At 46.0% G+C, this 15,904-nt stretch overlaps 5 non-coding genes across 5 annotated transcripts; 2 read left to right on the forward strand and 3 right to left on the reverse strand.

The window, feature by feature from the left end:
* Positions 1-3,349: 3,349 nt before the first annotated feature.
* On the forward strand, positions 3,350-3,432 carry trnal-uag (transfer RNA leucine (anticodon UAG)). The gene has a single exon. It is a non-coding gene; the product is annotated as a tRNA-Leu (tRNA).
* Positions 3,433-5,647: 2,215 nt separating this feature from the next.
* Positions 5,648-5,722, forward strand: trnat-agu (transfer RNA threonine (anticodon AGU)). Its single transcript has one exon. It is a non-coding gene; the product is annotated as a tRNA-Thr (tRNA).
* Positions 5,723-8,837: 3,115 nt separating this feature from the next.
* On the reverse strand, positions 8,838-8,919 carry trnas-aga (transfer RNA serine (anticodon AGA)). Its single transcript has one exon. It is a non-coding gene; the product is annotated as a tRNA-Ser (tRNA).
* Positions 8,920-10,613: 1,694 nt separating this feature from the next.
* Positions 10,614-10,695, reverse strand: trnas-gcu (transfer RNA serine (anticodon GCU)). The gene has a single exon. It is a non-coding gene; the product is annotated as a tRNA-Ser (tRNA).
* A 740-nt stretch (positions 10,696-11,435) lies between these two features.
* On the reverse strand, positions 11,436-11,507 carry trnai-aau (transfer RNA isoleucine (anticodon AAU)). The gene has a single exon. It is a non-coding gene; the product is annotated as a tRNA-Ile (tRNA).
* Positions 11,508-15,904: the final 4,397 nt, after the last annotated feature.

Below are 15,904 nucleotides of genomic sequence, written 5' to 3' on the forward strand. Positions count from 1 at the left end.
ACAAAAAGGATCGCATTTCCCCCTGAATCTGCTGTGTTTTTCTTCAATGTTCCTTTCAAATGACAGCCTGAAAGGATAGCTAGCTAATAAAAGTTTATTCGCTGAAGAATTTACGCACCGATGGCTCGTTAGTCTAGTGGTATGATTCTCGCTTCGGCGGTTGCACTGCTTGGAATTGCGAGAGGTCCCAGGTTCAAATCCCAGACGGAGCCCTCACTTGTTGCCAGTTCTGGTTCCAAATGTTGGTTGTTTATTTGGGAAAAAAAACAGGTTGCGTTTTCGATGGCGGTATATGCATGTCTTCAGATCAGGTTTGAAATCCAGCAACACATCCCGACAATTTTCTTAATGCTGCAAATCAAAAGTTTTCAAGAATGTTCACCCACGGAACCAGACTGGAAACTTATCCCAATGAATCAATCAGGGCTGTCCATTGCTTGTTGCGTCAGGGATTCTTGCATCGTGTGTTCAGTTGTGTTTTGGTCAGAAAGAAATTGAGGTCTGACAATGCTGTGGGGGGAGGAGGTGCGGGGGCGGTGGGGGAGGTGGGCGGGAGGGGGAGGAGGGGTCACAGTTTGGTTTTGAATTGATTATATTTTCACTATGTCTCGGGCGTTCCACTGAGCAGGAAGTGAATCTTTGTGAAACTGTTCGTTATTCCACTCCAGAGGTAATTAACTCAATGAAGAGGAGGTATGGAGAGGCTACCCGTGTTTGATTCCACGCTAGGACTGGGTCCCATGCATCTGAGGATACTGAAAGACATGATCAGTGTAATTGCGAAGAGACTGGAAATAACTTTCCAACTTCCGATTTATTAAGGTAACAATGTTTTTTGAACTGTCTTGGGTATTTTGAAATTGTAACCGAGAGTGTTGATAAAGATAATACTGTTCATGCGGTTTACACAAACTTCCAAAAGCACGGAAATTTTTAATCAGGCAGATTAAAGTAAATGCATCAAAATGTGAATTGATTCGTTTTGAAGGAAGAACCCAGATTCAAAACATAAACAACATGGTACAGTTCTAAAGAGGCAAATATGTACATATATCTTCCAAGTTGGCAGGGATGATCATAGAGGTTTACAGCATGAAAAAAGGCCCTTCAGCCCAACTCGTCCTTTTTCACCCACTAAGCTAGTCCCAATTGTCCGCGTTTGGCCCATATCCCTCGATAGTCATCTTGCACATGTAACTGTCCAAACGCTTTTAAAAACTAAAGTTATACTCACTTCTACTACTACCTCTGGCAGCTTGTTCCAGACAATCACCACCCGTAAAAAATAAAAATGTCCCTCTACACCCTTTTGTATCTCACCCCTCTCAGCTTAAACGTATGCCCTCCAGTTTTAGACTCCCCTACAATTTCGAAAACATATGGACTACCTCGCTGATCAATGACCCTTATTATTTTGTAGACCTCAAGAAGATCACCCCTAAGTCCAGAGAAAAATTCCTTGCCTTTCCAGTCTCTTCTTGTAACTCAAACCATCAAGTCTTGGTAGCATTCTCGTCAATTTTTTCTGCGCTCTTTCCAGTTGAATAATATCCTTTCTCTAATAGGGTGACCAGAACTGTACACAGGGCGGTGAGGAGAGTGATCATAATAAATCAGACGGCGCTCTGCGTCTTTTTATTTAATCAATGGGGTACTGAGGACAAAATAACAGAAGCTATGTTAAACCTGCATTTAAATTGGGTTCAGTTTCAAGTGGATACTCTTTCCATTTTCTACAGAGCAATTTATAAGAATATTATAAAAGAATTCAGAAGGTGGCAGAAATGTTTCACCAGAATGGTTCAATTGATGAAGAATTTTATTTATTGAGAATGGTTTGACACACTGCGACTGATCTACTTGGAGCAGAGAAGGTTCTGAGGAACAAAGAACAAAGGACAACACAGCACGGGAAACAGGCTCTTCGGCCCAACGAGCCCGCGCCGCCATTTTAACATTATGAGTCTCCTCTCCACCCATGACCCTTGTATTGGAGGTAATCGCTAAAAGAAGCAACAGCAGTATAAAGGAAATGCTGCCTCAGAGAGGGGTCACGGCAGGTTCACTTGAATTCGATTATTATTCCAAAAATAAAATATGCAGGTTAATCCGCAATTATATAATTTTTTGTATTCATTTATGGGCGTCACTGGCTGGCCAGAATTTATTGCCCAATCACAGTGGCCCGAGTGCAGTTGAGAGTCAACCACATTGCTATTGCTCTTGAGTCACACGGAGGCCAAACCGGAAAGGACGTCAAATTTCGTTGCACAAAGGGCTTTGGTGAACCAGATGGTTATGCCGGTAATTGACAATGGATGAAAGCATAAATAGGATCTTCATTCCACATATTTTGTATTGAATTCAAACTCCACCAGCTGCTGTGTTGGGATTCGAACAAGAGTCCCCAGAGACCCGTGCTTTGAGGGCAGCTCGGAGTCAAACACATTGCTGTTGATCCGGAACAACATCCAGGCCAGACTGGGTAAGAATTCCGTCCGCAAAAAAAATCAGTTAATCAGCTGTTTCTTTTTTCTCCGACAATCGACTCAAGATCATTAATTCCAGGCATTCTTATTGATCCCGAATTTCAGCATCTGCCGTGTGGTGGATGTGTGAGGATGCATGTGAGTGTGTGTGTAAGAGAGAGATGAAGTCATTTTCAGTCTGTTTGTGATTGTGGATTAATCCCTTCTATTCCCTCACAAACACTATGATCCCCTCACACTTCTGAACTCTAATTAAAAAACACTTGTACCCCTGTGACCCTGGGAGTGCCGGGGGGGAGGTGCAGTAATGGGTGGGTGATGATTGAAGCCAATGCCTCAGGATGCTGAGTGTGAAAAAGTCGATTTTAAACAATGCGTGTCGGAAACTGAAGAGTGAACTTGTCTGTGAGAAGGTCACAGAAAAGCTGTGTCTGGCGCTGCGCACTGGAGACAAGTTTTGGGTTGTCAGTAAATGAACTCCTGTAATGAAGGAGCACAATCAGAAACAGAAAATCCTGCAAATATTCAGCAGCTCCGGAAGCAGCTGTGGAGAGATATTCCTGTCGCCAGGATGTAACTCTCCAATTGGATACTTCACATTGCTCAGATCTGACACTCTCAACACCTTCCTGTAAGGAACAGGAAGGGCGGGAATTGGGTCTTTGTTGATTTGAGCAAACAGAGCAATGCAGCAATGAGAAGCTCCTCACCCCCCGGCGGCTTGGGGAAGGATGGGTCAGAGAGACAGGACTCCAGGTTGGGTTCAAAAATGGGGGAAAGAGCACATCGAGTTTTTATTGTAATGACAATGAAGATGGAATTCAAATCGACTTGTGCGGATTCATACACGGATGCAGGTCGTTGGGATGGTCGAGCGGTCTAAGGTGCTGCGTTTAGGTTGCAGTCTCCTTTGGAGGCGTGGGTTCAAATCCCACTCCTGACTTTGTTTTTTTTTTCCTTCCCTGTTCCAGACACAATCCAAACCCGCGAAATATCTCCCCCGGAATGACAATGGTTGCAGGGGCTCAGGAACAGCGACCTCCGGCAAGTTCCATTCCGAGACACATCCCATCCTGTCTCTGAAATATATCACCGTTTCTGCGGCTGGCTGACAATCCTGGAACTCCTTCCCGAAAAGCAATACATCAGTACAGACACCACATGGACTGCAGTGGCTCAAGAATGAATTCCCTGAAAAAAATTCTCGAAAAATAATTAATTTTGGGCAACAAATGCTTTCCGGGCCAGCGACACACAGGAATTCTTTCTCGGGTGCATCTGTCTGTATTCAGACTGTGTTTTGCATTATCTGCCGTTCAATAAGAATTGGGATCTTTCTGATTCTATCAGTTAAACTGTGCCTGTACAAGTCAACTTCCGGAACTAAAACATAGTTTCAAAATTCATTCCGTATCTGACAATCTTTGGAAATGCAACTGACTTTCTATATCCCCTCATTTGAAATCTCCGATTAATTTCTTCATTCATTCCTGAGATGTGGGTGTCGCTAGCTGGGCCCGCAATTATTGCCCATCCTAAATTGTCCTTGGACTGAGCGGATGACACGTCACCTCAGTGGGAAGCTTAGAGTCACCAAAGTTGCAGTGTGTCGGGGGTCACATTTAGATCCAGACCAGGGAAAAAATCATTCCTTAAAGGACATTAGTGAACCAGCTGTGTTATTTTAAGACACTCGATTCATGGTCATTAGACTTTTAATTCCAGATATCTTTTTTTATTGATGAGACATTTCACCATTTACCGTGGTGGTGGTGGTGGTGGTGGTGGTGGTGGGTGTGCGAGAGAGAGAGATTCTCACAGTCTCTTTGTGAGTATGGATTAACCTTTTAAATGCCCTCACAAACACAGTAATCCCCTTGTCTTTGTCAATTCCTAAGAAGTACTTGCACCTCTGAGGCCCTGGTGGGCGGTTGAAGGGTGGGGTGAGGTTTGAAGGCGATGCCGCAGGCTGCTGAGTGTGAGACCAGCCGATTTTAAAGCATGTGTGTAGGAAAGTGAAGAGTGAACTTGTCCGTTTGGAGATCACAGAAAAGCTGTGTCTGGAGCTGGGCCCGAGAGACAAGTTTTGTGTTGTCAGTAAATGAACTCCTGCAATGAAGACACAAAATCAGAAAGAGGAAATGCTGGAAATATTCAGCAGCTCCGAAAGCAGCTGTGGAGAGATATTCCTGTCGCCAGGATGTAACTCTCCAATTGGATACTTCACATTGCTCACATCTGACACTCTCAACACCTTCCTGTAAGGAACAGGAAGGGTGGGAATTGGGTCTTTGTTGATTTGAGCAAACAGAGCAATGCAGCAATGAGAAGCTCCTCACCCCCCGGCGGCTTGGGGACGGATAGGACTCAGATACAGGCCTCTGGCTGAGGTTCAAAAATTGGGGAAAAAAACGCATCGAGTTTGAAATATAAATGCTGCAAAGATGGAATTCAATTCGATTTGTGCACAGATTTTGAACCTTGGCTAATGTCGTCAGGATAACCGATCTGTTTAAGGTGCTGTGTTCCGGTCGCAGTTTTCTTTCGGGGCCTGGGCTCAAATCCCACTTCAGACACTGTTTTTATTTCCTTCGCGAGGAACCATCCAAACCCAAGAAATCCCTCAGCACAAGGGCAGCAGATGCAGAGGAACAATGACCACCTGTAAGTTCCACTCCGAGACACACATCATCCGGACTTGGAAACATATCACCGTTCCCATGGCGGGCTCACAATCCCGGAACTCCCTCCCTAACAGCAGTCTATGTGTACATACATCACATGGACTGCAGTGTCTCCAGAATGAATTCATCGCCAATTACTCAAAGACAATTAATTTGGACAATAAATGCTTCCCGGGCCAGTGACACACATATCCCGTATGAATAAAGTATTTTCTTTTTTAAATCACTTCGTGCGACAGAAGGAACACAGCTGCCTTCAGAGCAGAAAACTGTGTGTGTGAATCACATCTCTAATTTTACACCAAATGTGTATCTGAAAACAGTAAGTGGACCCAGCTCACGTTAAACCGTTCAATATTTAGTCGGATAGTTCACAGGTACGTTCCAATTCTGGCAGTTTCTCCTTTTTCACAAATGCCACCAGATCTGGAACATATTTCCAGCATTCCGCTGATCCCACCCACAGCAATGACAGGCTCTGTGGCTTAGTTGGTTAAAGCGCCTGCCTAGTAAGCAGGAGTTCCTGGGTTCATAATCCCAGCGGAGCCTTGGTTCTTTTCCAATGATGTCTGCGATTGTGCCAGTCACCTAATCCATTTTTGCCTTTCCCTTCACAGTGGATAATCTCCAAAGATGGAAACATTTCGAGACTCCCCACAAATATCTCGACTATTTGTTGAGAAAACCTAGGTATTTTCATCATCTTGCAGTTAGAAAAAAAATCATCTGTAATAAACCCAATGCAGTAAGTTCATCAAACACAGATTTCCATTATTTTCTTAGGGAATTCCGAACACAGTCAAATGGCTTAAATCGTTCCATGTGTCCAAGCAGTCTCTCAAAAAAAAACAAAACAAAGAACAAAATCAGCCCGGGAAACAGGTCTTTCGGCCCAACGAGCCCGCGCCGCCATCTCAACACCACCAGTCCACCTCTCTACCCATGACCCCTATCTAATGATTTATGGTCATCCAGATCCCACTACCATCTGTGCGAAAAACCGCCCTCTAATATCTGTGTTGTACCGCTCCCCCCTCACCTTAAGTCCATGGCCCCTGGACCTACGTGTCTCTATTATAGGAAATAGCTTACCTCTGTTTACTCTATCTATACCCTTCATAATCTTATATACCACTATTAGATCCCCCCTCAGTCGGCGTCTTTCAAGGGAAAAGAGCCCCAATTTCTTCAATCTTTCCTCATACCCCAGTCCTTCCATACCAGGCAACATCCTGGTAAACCTCCTCTGCGCTCTCTCCAGAGTCTCCACGTCCTTCTGGTAGTAAGGCGACCAGAACTGTACGCAGTACTCCAAATGCGGCCGAACCAACTCTCGTGCTGCTATTGTGTGTTTTTCTCTGTCTATTGTAATCTCGGTGTGATGCAGTGATACCTCCTCACACTGATGTTCCGATTAAACGTTACAGGAGTGAAAATCTGCCTGACTACATTCATTGGGAGCAGGCAGGTCCTTTACCGCAGCAGACTGGTGCAGCAGAAGCGTGCTGGGCCCATAACCCAGAAATCGATGGATCGAAAGCGTTCTCTGCTACTCCTGTTCACAGTGATGATGAAACAACTAAACGGGAGCTGTGAAGCAGTTGTGACTTTTACCTGGACTACACAAACTGTTATTTGGCTTCCCTTTTCCCCCAAAAACTGTTCTCGGACCCTTGCTGTTTGTCATTTTCATAAATGACATGGATGAGGAAGTGGAGGGATGGCTTAGTAAGTTCGCCGACGATACGAAGGCTGGTGGTGTTGTCGATGGTCTGGAGGGATGTCAGAAGTTGCAGCGGGACATAGATAGGATGCAAGACAGGGCGGAGAAGTGGCAGATGGACTTCAACGCGGATAAATATGTAGTGGTCCATTCTGGTAGGACCAACGGGATGCAGGAGTACAATATCAAGGGTAGGAGTCTTAGCTGAGTTGAAGAGCAGAAGGATCTTGTGGTCCGGGTCCATAGGACTCTTAAATCGGCCTGGCAGGTGGAGGATGTGGTCAAGTAGGCGTATGGTGCACTGGCCTTCATCAATCGAGGAACTGAGTTTAGGAGTCGGGAGATAATGCTGCAACTTGACAGACCCCACTTGGAGTACTGGGCGCAGTTCTGGTCGCCTCACTACAGGAAGGATGTGGAAGCTATTGAGAGGGTGCAGAGGAGATTTACAAGGATGTTGCCTGGATTGGGAGGCATGCCTTATGAAGATAGGCTGAGGGAGCTAGGTCTCTTCTCCCTGGAGAGACGAAGGTTGAGAGGCGACCTGATAGACGTTTATAAAATGCTGAGAGGAATAGATAGGGTGGATTCTCGGGGGCTATTTCCCAGGGCTGAAATGGTCGCTACGAGCGAACACAGGCTTAAGGTGCTGGGAAGCAAGTACAGAGGAGATGCTAGGGGAAAGTTTTTCACTCAGAGGGTGGAGAGTGAGTGGAATCGGCTGCCGTCGGTGGTGGCAGAGGCGAACTCACTGGGGTCTTTTAAAAGACTTCTGGATCAGTATACGGGGTCGAACGGGATTGGAAGTTACAGATAGTTCTATGGCTTGGTCGATGTAGGTGTGATTTGCGCAACTTCTGGGCCAAAGGGCCTGTTTGTGCTGCAGAGTTCTATGTTCTAGGTATAAAACCTCGATCTGTACTAAATGGATTTTAATTGCAACCGGAGAATGACACCAGAAGAGGGAACATCTTAACACAACATGTAACAATTTACAGACCAAAAAAAATCCTCACGGAGAATCTCTTTTACACAAAAGGGAACAAGTTTGCAACAGAAAGGGACATATTAACAGAACAGATCTGTGTCTCACTGCTCTAACTCACTCTATCCCTCCATCCCCTCTCATCAACTCTATATGAAGGCGGGATCTTGTTGTTTAGTGACTGAGTGCACACAATCTGTATCTACATCTGATCAAATAGAATTCAGCTTGTGAACAATATCATCGTTTCAACCAGTTCTGGGTTAACCCAGGCACAGCTCTGATTGGCTGCAGCTCCCTGAATCTGGGGAACAGACACTGTGAGCATCGCCGGCCTCAGAGGCTTTCACAGTTACTGAGCTGGGAAACTCCAACTAATCCCCGAGAATCCACAGCACAGAGCGAGAGGAGAGGAAAACCTGTCCTGGGAGCTGTCAATCTGAGACACAGTTTGACCTGTCAATGTGCAGATGTGAAGCTGCTCCTTCCATTCCCAATCTGCTATAACCAGGAGTTCCTAACGCCCAATAATGACCAGCTTGCAGCAATGTGTTTGAATGAACACGATGTCATATCATCCAAGCAGCATTTTGAAATGATCATTCAGTGTATTCTGATGAAATTTATTTCTTATGTTCTGTGTGTCATTCCATAAGAATCTTTCTCTGAAATGAGACCTTGTTTTGTCCTTGTGCTCCTGATGCTGTTGTTTTTCAATCTGCTCACATTATGATTTCCCTCCTGGAACCAGAGAAAGGGAACAGCACTGAATCATTCGGCTTATCTTGTCCATGCCAGCCCGAGGGCACCCAGGTGTCCTCTTGAAGCTCACCTTCCTGCACTCGGCCCGGAGTCATGGAGCTGAAAGCATGATGGTGATCCACATACTTGGCACCAAAAACCCGACAGGAGTCCCGGCTCTGGGGCTGCCGGAAGCAAACACTTTCACTGATAATCGCTGCGAGCAGGACTCGAACCTGCGCGGGGAAACCCCATTGGATTTCTAATCCAACGCCTTAACCACTCGGCCATCACAGCTCCACGGGTTATTGGGCTAATATAATCACCTCAGTAGCGTTCATACTAACTTCATCAGGCACCGTTATTGTACAGAGCTCAGTCATTGTACAGTGTGTGAGCTGAAATTTGTTCCTTTACTTTTGTATCTTTGTCTCTGACGGAGAACTCACTTACTGGGTCAGAGACTTGTTTTTGTATCTCAGTAATTTTTCATTACAAACAAATTAGTTCCGAATAAAAAGAAAAAAACAAATCTCTATTGTATTTCATTGTCGTAAACTGTTGCGCTCGCCCTGGTTTTGTCCACTCGGTTGAAAACACAGGAGGAAGTGGATAAAGTTGTAAATAAATTATCAATGCGATGGCTGGGAATCAAACCCGGGTCAACTGCTTGGAAGGCAGCTATACTCAACACTATACCACCATCGCTCACAACACTACAGCCACCCTTATTTTAAGAACAAAGAACAAAAACAGCCCCGGAAACAGGCCCTTCGGCCCAACGAGTCCGCGCCGCCATTTGAATACTACCAGCCCACCTCTCCACCCATGACCCTTATCTATTGTTTTTATGGCCATCCACATTGAGGGAAACTAATTTAGGGATAGTTTATTACTGCCAATCAGCCTAACAGCACATCTTTGGGGTGTGGGAGGAAACCGGAGCACCCGGAGAAAACCCACGCAAGCACGGGGAGAATGTGCAAACTCCCACAGACACCGGCCCAAATCCATGTGTCTGCACAGCAAACAGCGATAGTCACTGAGCTGCCGTCTTGCCCAGTATCTTGTCCAGTTTAGGCACACACTAACGACATGAAGCACTGGGCCAATCTGGAACAACCAAGAGCAGCCCCAGTACGACCCATCGCGTGTATGTCCCTCGTTGGACACAAGGCGGACCGACTTAAACCTGTGAATGAAAAGAGAAAAAACATTATTATCATCCCCTATCCTTTTCCATTACCAGGGACGTCCCAATGCTAATGAACCTTATTTAAAACAATTTCCTATATCCTCCCATCTCCAACCCACTCATGTGCCTGTCTCAGTTACTCTGAAACAACTCCAGCGCGTCTGCCTCTGTTTTTTGTTCACTCCGTTTAAAGTCCAAGAGGCCGCGATCAGGTTCTAAATAAATTATCAGTGCAACAGCCGGGAATCGAACCCGAGTCAACAGTTTAGAAGGCAGGTACACTCACCACAACACCACCATCGCCCGCTCTGAATAAGTAATCGTTATTTGCGTTAGTTTTAATTACGGAACTTCCGTTGGTCCTGCACCGACAACAATCCCACCCAGCCTGTATCCTCATAACCCCACATATTTACCGTGCTAATCCCCCTGACACTGAGGGACTATTTAGCATGGCCAATCCCGCTAATACGGCGCTAATTTTCATGGCTGAGCTGCCGATTCTGGAAAGACAAAATCTGCCATTCGGGCCGCAAATGAAGCTGGAGTCTGCTTTGGATCTTCTGAAACCACATGTTTACCTGGTGGCAAACTCCTGTCCAAAACTGGGGTCCTGACTTGAATCGATCGTCAGCTCCAGTTTCTCATGGGATTAGAAATATGGGAATGTGGAATTGTTCTGGAACATTCACCCCTCCAGCCTGTGTGTCCAAACTTCATCTTGGTTCTGTGAAACTGAAAACACTGAGCGAATCATCAGTTCCCCTGTAATAAGAGGACAGAACAAACACACCACCGACGAGGATGGGATTCGAACCCACGCGTGCAGAGCACAATGGATTAGCAGTCCATCGCCTTAACCACTCGGCCACCTCATCATGCAGCCACAACTCCCTAAACCACTTCTTGTGTTTTAACATCCGTAACAAAGAACACATTTCTCCCGCAGGATAACGCTGCCTTTCTGCTTTCTCTTGATTCGTTGTTACTTTTCCATTTGATGTAAATCCAGAGAAAGTAAAGAGAGAGACAGTTCACCTCTCTGCTCCCGGTTTGGTTTTGAATTCTCCGAACATGACCCTGATGTAAAACACAGCAAGTGCTGTGAGTTTGTGGAGCAACAGGAGAGAGTCTGACCTCCCAGTAGAGGGCTGTGTGTCCCAATCACGGAGCTTTTCTGTGTCGCTCTTTGGATTTTGGTTGTTTGCGATTGTTCCTGAAATGACAAATTCCAAATCTGGGATAGAAATGAAATTTTAGGGATGACCCGATTCTCATGCTGAGTTATTTTTAATAAACTTCTCTATTTGAACAATGTGTGAGGGATATGATTTGTCCATTGTCGGTACAGTTAGAGCAAGGTTCGCAGTCCCAGTTGTTTCTGGGAGCCATCAATGGGGAGAGCTGACTGGCTGTGATTTAACCAGAGGATTCACACCTCAGGAGAGGAGCAAGACTGAGAAGGCGGAGACTTCATGATCAATCTCAACTGAACCGGGAATTGATCCCGCGCTGTTGGCTGAATAAACTGTCCAGCCAATGGAGACAAATGCTCTGGGCTACTCATTAATGAAAACTAAGACCATCACTGTTTCTATTTGATGGAGTGAGTAAGTGATAGCAGAGGATGGTTTCGATCCATCGACCTCTGGGTTATTGGCCCAGCACGCTTCCGCTGCGCCACTCTGCTTCCCAAAGGCAAAGCCTCCCTGCTTATGACTGCTGCCCGCGAGCCAGAAATCTATTCACTGTCTCTTTTTGTTACAAATAAAACCCTGGGAAGCTCACCCTGGCTGGATAATAACACTTAACATCACCCCGAATGTAACAGACAGAGAAAAAACACACAGAAGAGCAGTAAAAAAACTATTAGGAGACACTCACAATGAGAGACAGAAAATATTCGAGCAAACCGGCAAGACACTGAGATGGAGAAACTGATTAAGTATGAAAAGGGATTTTCTGTTCCACGAAGATAGGCCCTGTTTTGAAATGTATGTTGTGTTGTGTAACTGTGCTCTCTGCTGTGTAACTGTTCTCTCTGTTTGGAACTGTGACTCTCCAGTTGACAGATCTTCATTGTGGTTCTGACAAATTCTTCCCTGTTGTGTAAATGTGTTCCCGGTTTGTAAATATCAACCGTCTTGAGCAGAAGTTTTTTCTTCTTTTGTGTGAAATGTTCTCTGTTGTTCTGTGAAGAAGTTTTCTGTGGGAAAAAAATCGACGGAAATTTGAAGGCCGCCATTTCTGAGGCTTGCTTTCAATTCCAGCATTGTTTGGGCCGAATGGCCTCCTCCTGTTTCTGTTTTCTATCCATGGGCCTATGTGTTAAATCAGTGAATTTGAATTTCACCAGCTGCCGTGGTGGGATTTACTCCGTGTCCCCAAAGATTAGCGCGGGCCTCTGGATTACCAGCCCAGTGACATCACCTTTCATCCCTGTAAACAAAAACAGTTCATTCAGCTCAGCATTAACCCTCTTCCTGAGGAGATTAGAATTCCTGCTGCAGGATTTCAATTAGCCGATTGATGCAAAGCATTTTGTCCTCGTTTGGAACATTAACAATTTATCCAGATCAAACATACATTGTGGAACAGTTCTGACCGAAAAAAATGAGATAAGTGAGAATTAAATGAACAAAGTTACAAGGAAAGTAATTCTGAGAAAGCTGTTTGGAAGAAATAGTGGATTTCAGTTAACGGGCGAGGGAATTGGACTTTTAATTCCAAATGTCTTTATTGATGTCAAATTTCGCCACCTGCCTTGGTGGTGGTGGTCGTGGTGGTGTGTGTGTGTGTGTGTGTGTGTGTGAGAGAGAGACTCTCACATGATCAATCTGTTTGACTGATTATGAATTAGTCCTTTATGTTCCCTCATAAACACTGTGATCCCTTGTCTTTGTGAATTCCTCAGATACACTTGTACCACTGAGACTCTGGCGTGGGGGTGGAGGGTGGGGTGAGGTTTGAAGGCGATGCCGCAGGGTGCTCAGTGTGAAAACAGACGGTTTTAAAGCCGGGAAGTGAAAAGTGAACTTGTCTGTGTGAAGATCACAGAAAAGCTCTGTCTGGTGCTGCGTCCAAGAGGCAAGTTTTGGGTTGTCGGTAAATGAACTCCTGTAATGAAAGCACAAAATCAGAAAGAAGAAATGCTGGAAATATTCAGCAGCTCCGAAAGCAGCTGTGAGAAATATCCCTATCGCCAGGATGTAACCCTTCAATTGCAGAGTTCACATTGCTCACTTCTCTCAATCTCAGCACCTTCGGGCAAGGAACAGGTAGAGCGGGAATTGGGCCTGTGTTGACTTGAGCAAACCGAGCAATGCACAAACCCAGTAAACAGGAGATCCCGATTTCAAATCCCAGCGAGAACTTTGAGGCCTTTCAAGTGATCAGTGCAATTGTACAAGTCACAATATCCCATCCTTGCTAATCAGTATTGGCTTTCCCTTTACAGTGGATGATCTACAGAGATAAAATATATTTCGAGACTCCCCACAAATATCTCTACTATTTACACGATCCGGGTATTTTCACCATTTGCAGGGAAAAAAAGAATCTGCAAAAAAACTAATGCTGTAAATGCATAAATACAGCTTTCCATTTTTTTCCTCAGGGAATTTCTAACACAGTCGAATGGTCTTAGAGTCACACAATCCCAACAGTGCTGAAGGAGACCATTCTGCCCATCGAGTTTGTACCGACTCTCCAACAGAGAATCGCACACTGGACCTATCCCCGCGGCGCCACACATCCACCCCGGTAATCTCCCTATACAAACACCTTGGGGAACCAAGGGGCAATCCAGCATGGCCAATCCACCCAACTTGCTCATCTTTGGACTGTGGGAGTAAACCAGATCACTTGGTTGCTGAAGCAGAGAGAAAGAGCTAAGATTTTACCTGTTAAAAACCTGTTTAAAATAAGTTTAAAGCACTTTACTCTTTGTAGAACTGTTTAAAGCATTTATTTATTGTATTTACTGCTTTAAGAATTCTGAAGGAGTGGTTAAAAGGCATTTGTGGACCAGCCTGCTTTAAATCAGCGCCAGGTTTAAAAGGAGGCCTGGTGTAGACAGCGGGCAGCGTCTGAGCGGGCAGCGGAGTGAGTGGGAAGCAGAGTGAGTTAATAGGGCTTAATATCAAAAAGGGCTTGGAGGAAAAAAGGCCAGGTGAGTTTGTTTGAAAAAACAAGGAAAAAAAATTTTTTTTCAAAACTACTACAGCAGGAAACAAGGAAAAAAAAAATTTTCCCCATAAAAAATTACAGTGAATAATGGAGGGGCATGTGATGTGTGGTTTCTGTATGATGTGGGAACTGGTGGACCCCAGGGTCCTTCCCAGTGACCATGTCTGTAGTAAGTGCAGGTTGCTGGAGGAGCTCCAGCTCAAGGTGGATGAGCTGGCCTCTGAGCTACAGACACTGAGGCTCATCAGGGGGAGAGAGGGTGCCATTGTCAATGGGGTGCAAGTGACATCCACCCCTGCTAGACTGGCTAAATCTAAGGGTCAGGGACAAAAGGGGGCTGCTGGGAGGAGGAAGGGGGGTGAGGAGCGGAGGCCTCAGCCTCTTAATCTGCATAACAGGTTTGAGGTTCTTGCTTCCAGTCTGGAAGAGGACGAGGCAGGTGAGGTTGGTGAGCAAACTGCACACGGTACAGTGATGCAGCAGGACATAGGCAAAGAGAAGGTGAAAAGGAACGTAGTAGTGATTGGAGATAGTGGGGTGAAGGGTATTGACACTGTCCTTTGTCACAATGACAAAGTGCACAGAAGGGTGTGTTGTCTGCCTGGTGCTCGGGTACAGGATGTCGCAGCTGGGCTGCAGAGGAATCTGGAGTGGAAGGGTGAGAACCCGGTCGTTGTAGTACATGTGGGTGCCGGCGACGTAGGCAAAGTGCGGACTGAGGATCTGGGGAGGGAGTATGAAAAGCTGGGAATGGAATTAAAAAGTAGAACCGACAAGGTGGTCGTCTCTGGGCTACTGCCTGAACTGAGTGCAGACGGGCGTAGGGTTGACAGGATTAAGGAAGTGAATGGGTGGCTCAGGGATTGGTGTGGGAGGAATGGGTTCGAATTTATGGGGCATTGGCACCAGTATTGGGGTAGGTGGGACTTGTTCGGGCGGGATGGGGTGGGTCTGAACCGTGCTGGGACCAGAGTGTTGGCGAATCGAGTAAAGAGGACTGTAGACAGGGCTTTAAACTAATTAGGGGGGGGGGGGGGAGGGTGCGAGGGTAGGTGACGCTACGAGGTCTAAAGTTAAGGATAGGGTACAGGTAAGGGAAGAGGCCGAGGATGTCCCAATTGGTGGCGTTACGGCAAATAGGGTCCAGGTGAAGGCTGGGATGAAAGCGCTTTATCTGAATGCACGAAGCATTCGGAATAAAGTGGATGAGCTGGTGGCGCAGATCGACACAAATGGATACGATCTGGTGGCCATTACAGAGACGTGGCTGCAAGGTGACAGGGACTGGGAGATGAATGTACAGGGCTATCAAGTGTTTAGGAAGGATAGGCAGGAGGAAAGAGGGGGTGGCGTAGCTCTGCTGATTAAGGATAGTATCAAGGTGGTAGCAAGGGATGATATCGGAGCCAAAGAGCAGAACGTGGAATCGTTGTGGGTGGAGATTAGGAACAGCAAAGGGAGGAAGACGCTGCTGGGTGTCGTCTATAGGCCCCCAAATAATGATCTGGAGGTGGGGCGGGCTGTTAACGCGCAAATAAGTGCGGCGTGCAGGAATGGGACGGCAGTAGTTATGGGAGATTTCAATCTGCATATTGATTGGTCGACCCATGTTGGACACGGTGGGCTCGAGGAGGAGTTCTTGGAATGCTGCCGGGATAGTTTCCTGGAACAGTGTGTGTTGGAGCCGACGAGGGAGCGAGCTATCTTGGATCTGGTGTTATGTAATGAGGCGGGTAGAATTAGGGACCTTGTGGTGAAGGATCCTCTTGGAGAGAGTGATCATTGTATGGTGGAGTTTCTGGTGCAGATGGAGGAGGAGAAAGTGAGTTCCCGGACGCGTGTCCTTTGTTTGAATAGAGGGGAGTATGGTAGGATGAGAGAAGAATTGGCGAATGTGGA

This window comes from Carcharhinus amblyrhynchos, unplaced genomic scaffold, assembly GCF_965287045.1.
Source record: "Carcharhinus amblyrhynchos unplaced genomic scaffold, sCarAmb.v2.hapA scaffold_42, whole genome shotgun sequence".
Classification (NCBI taxonomy): Eukaryota; Metazoa; Chordata; class Chondrichthyes; order Carcharhiniformes; family Carcharhinidae; genus Carcharhinus; species Carcharhinus amblyrhynchos.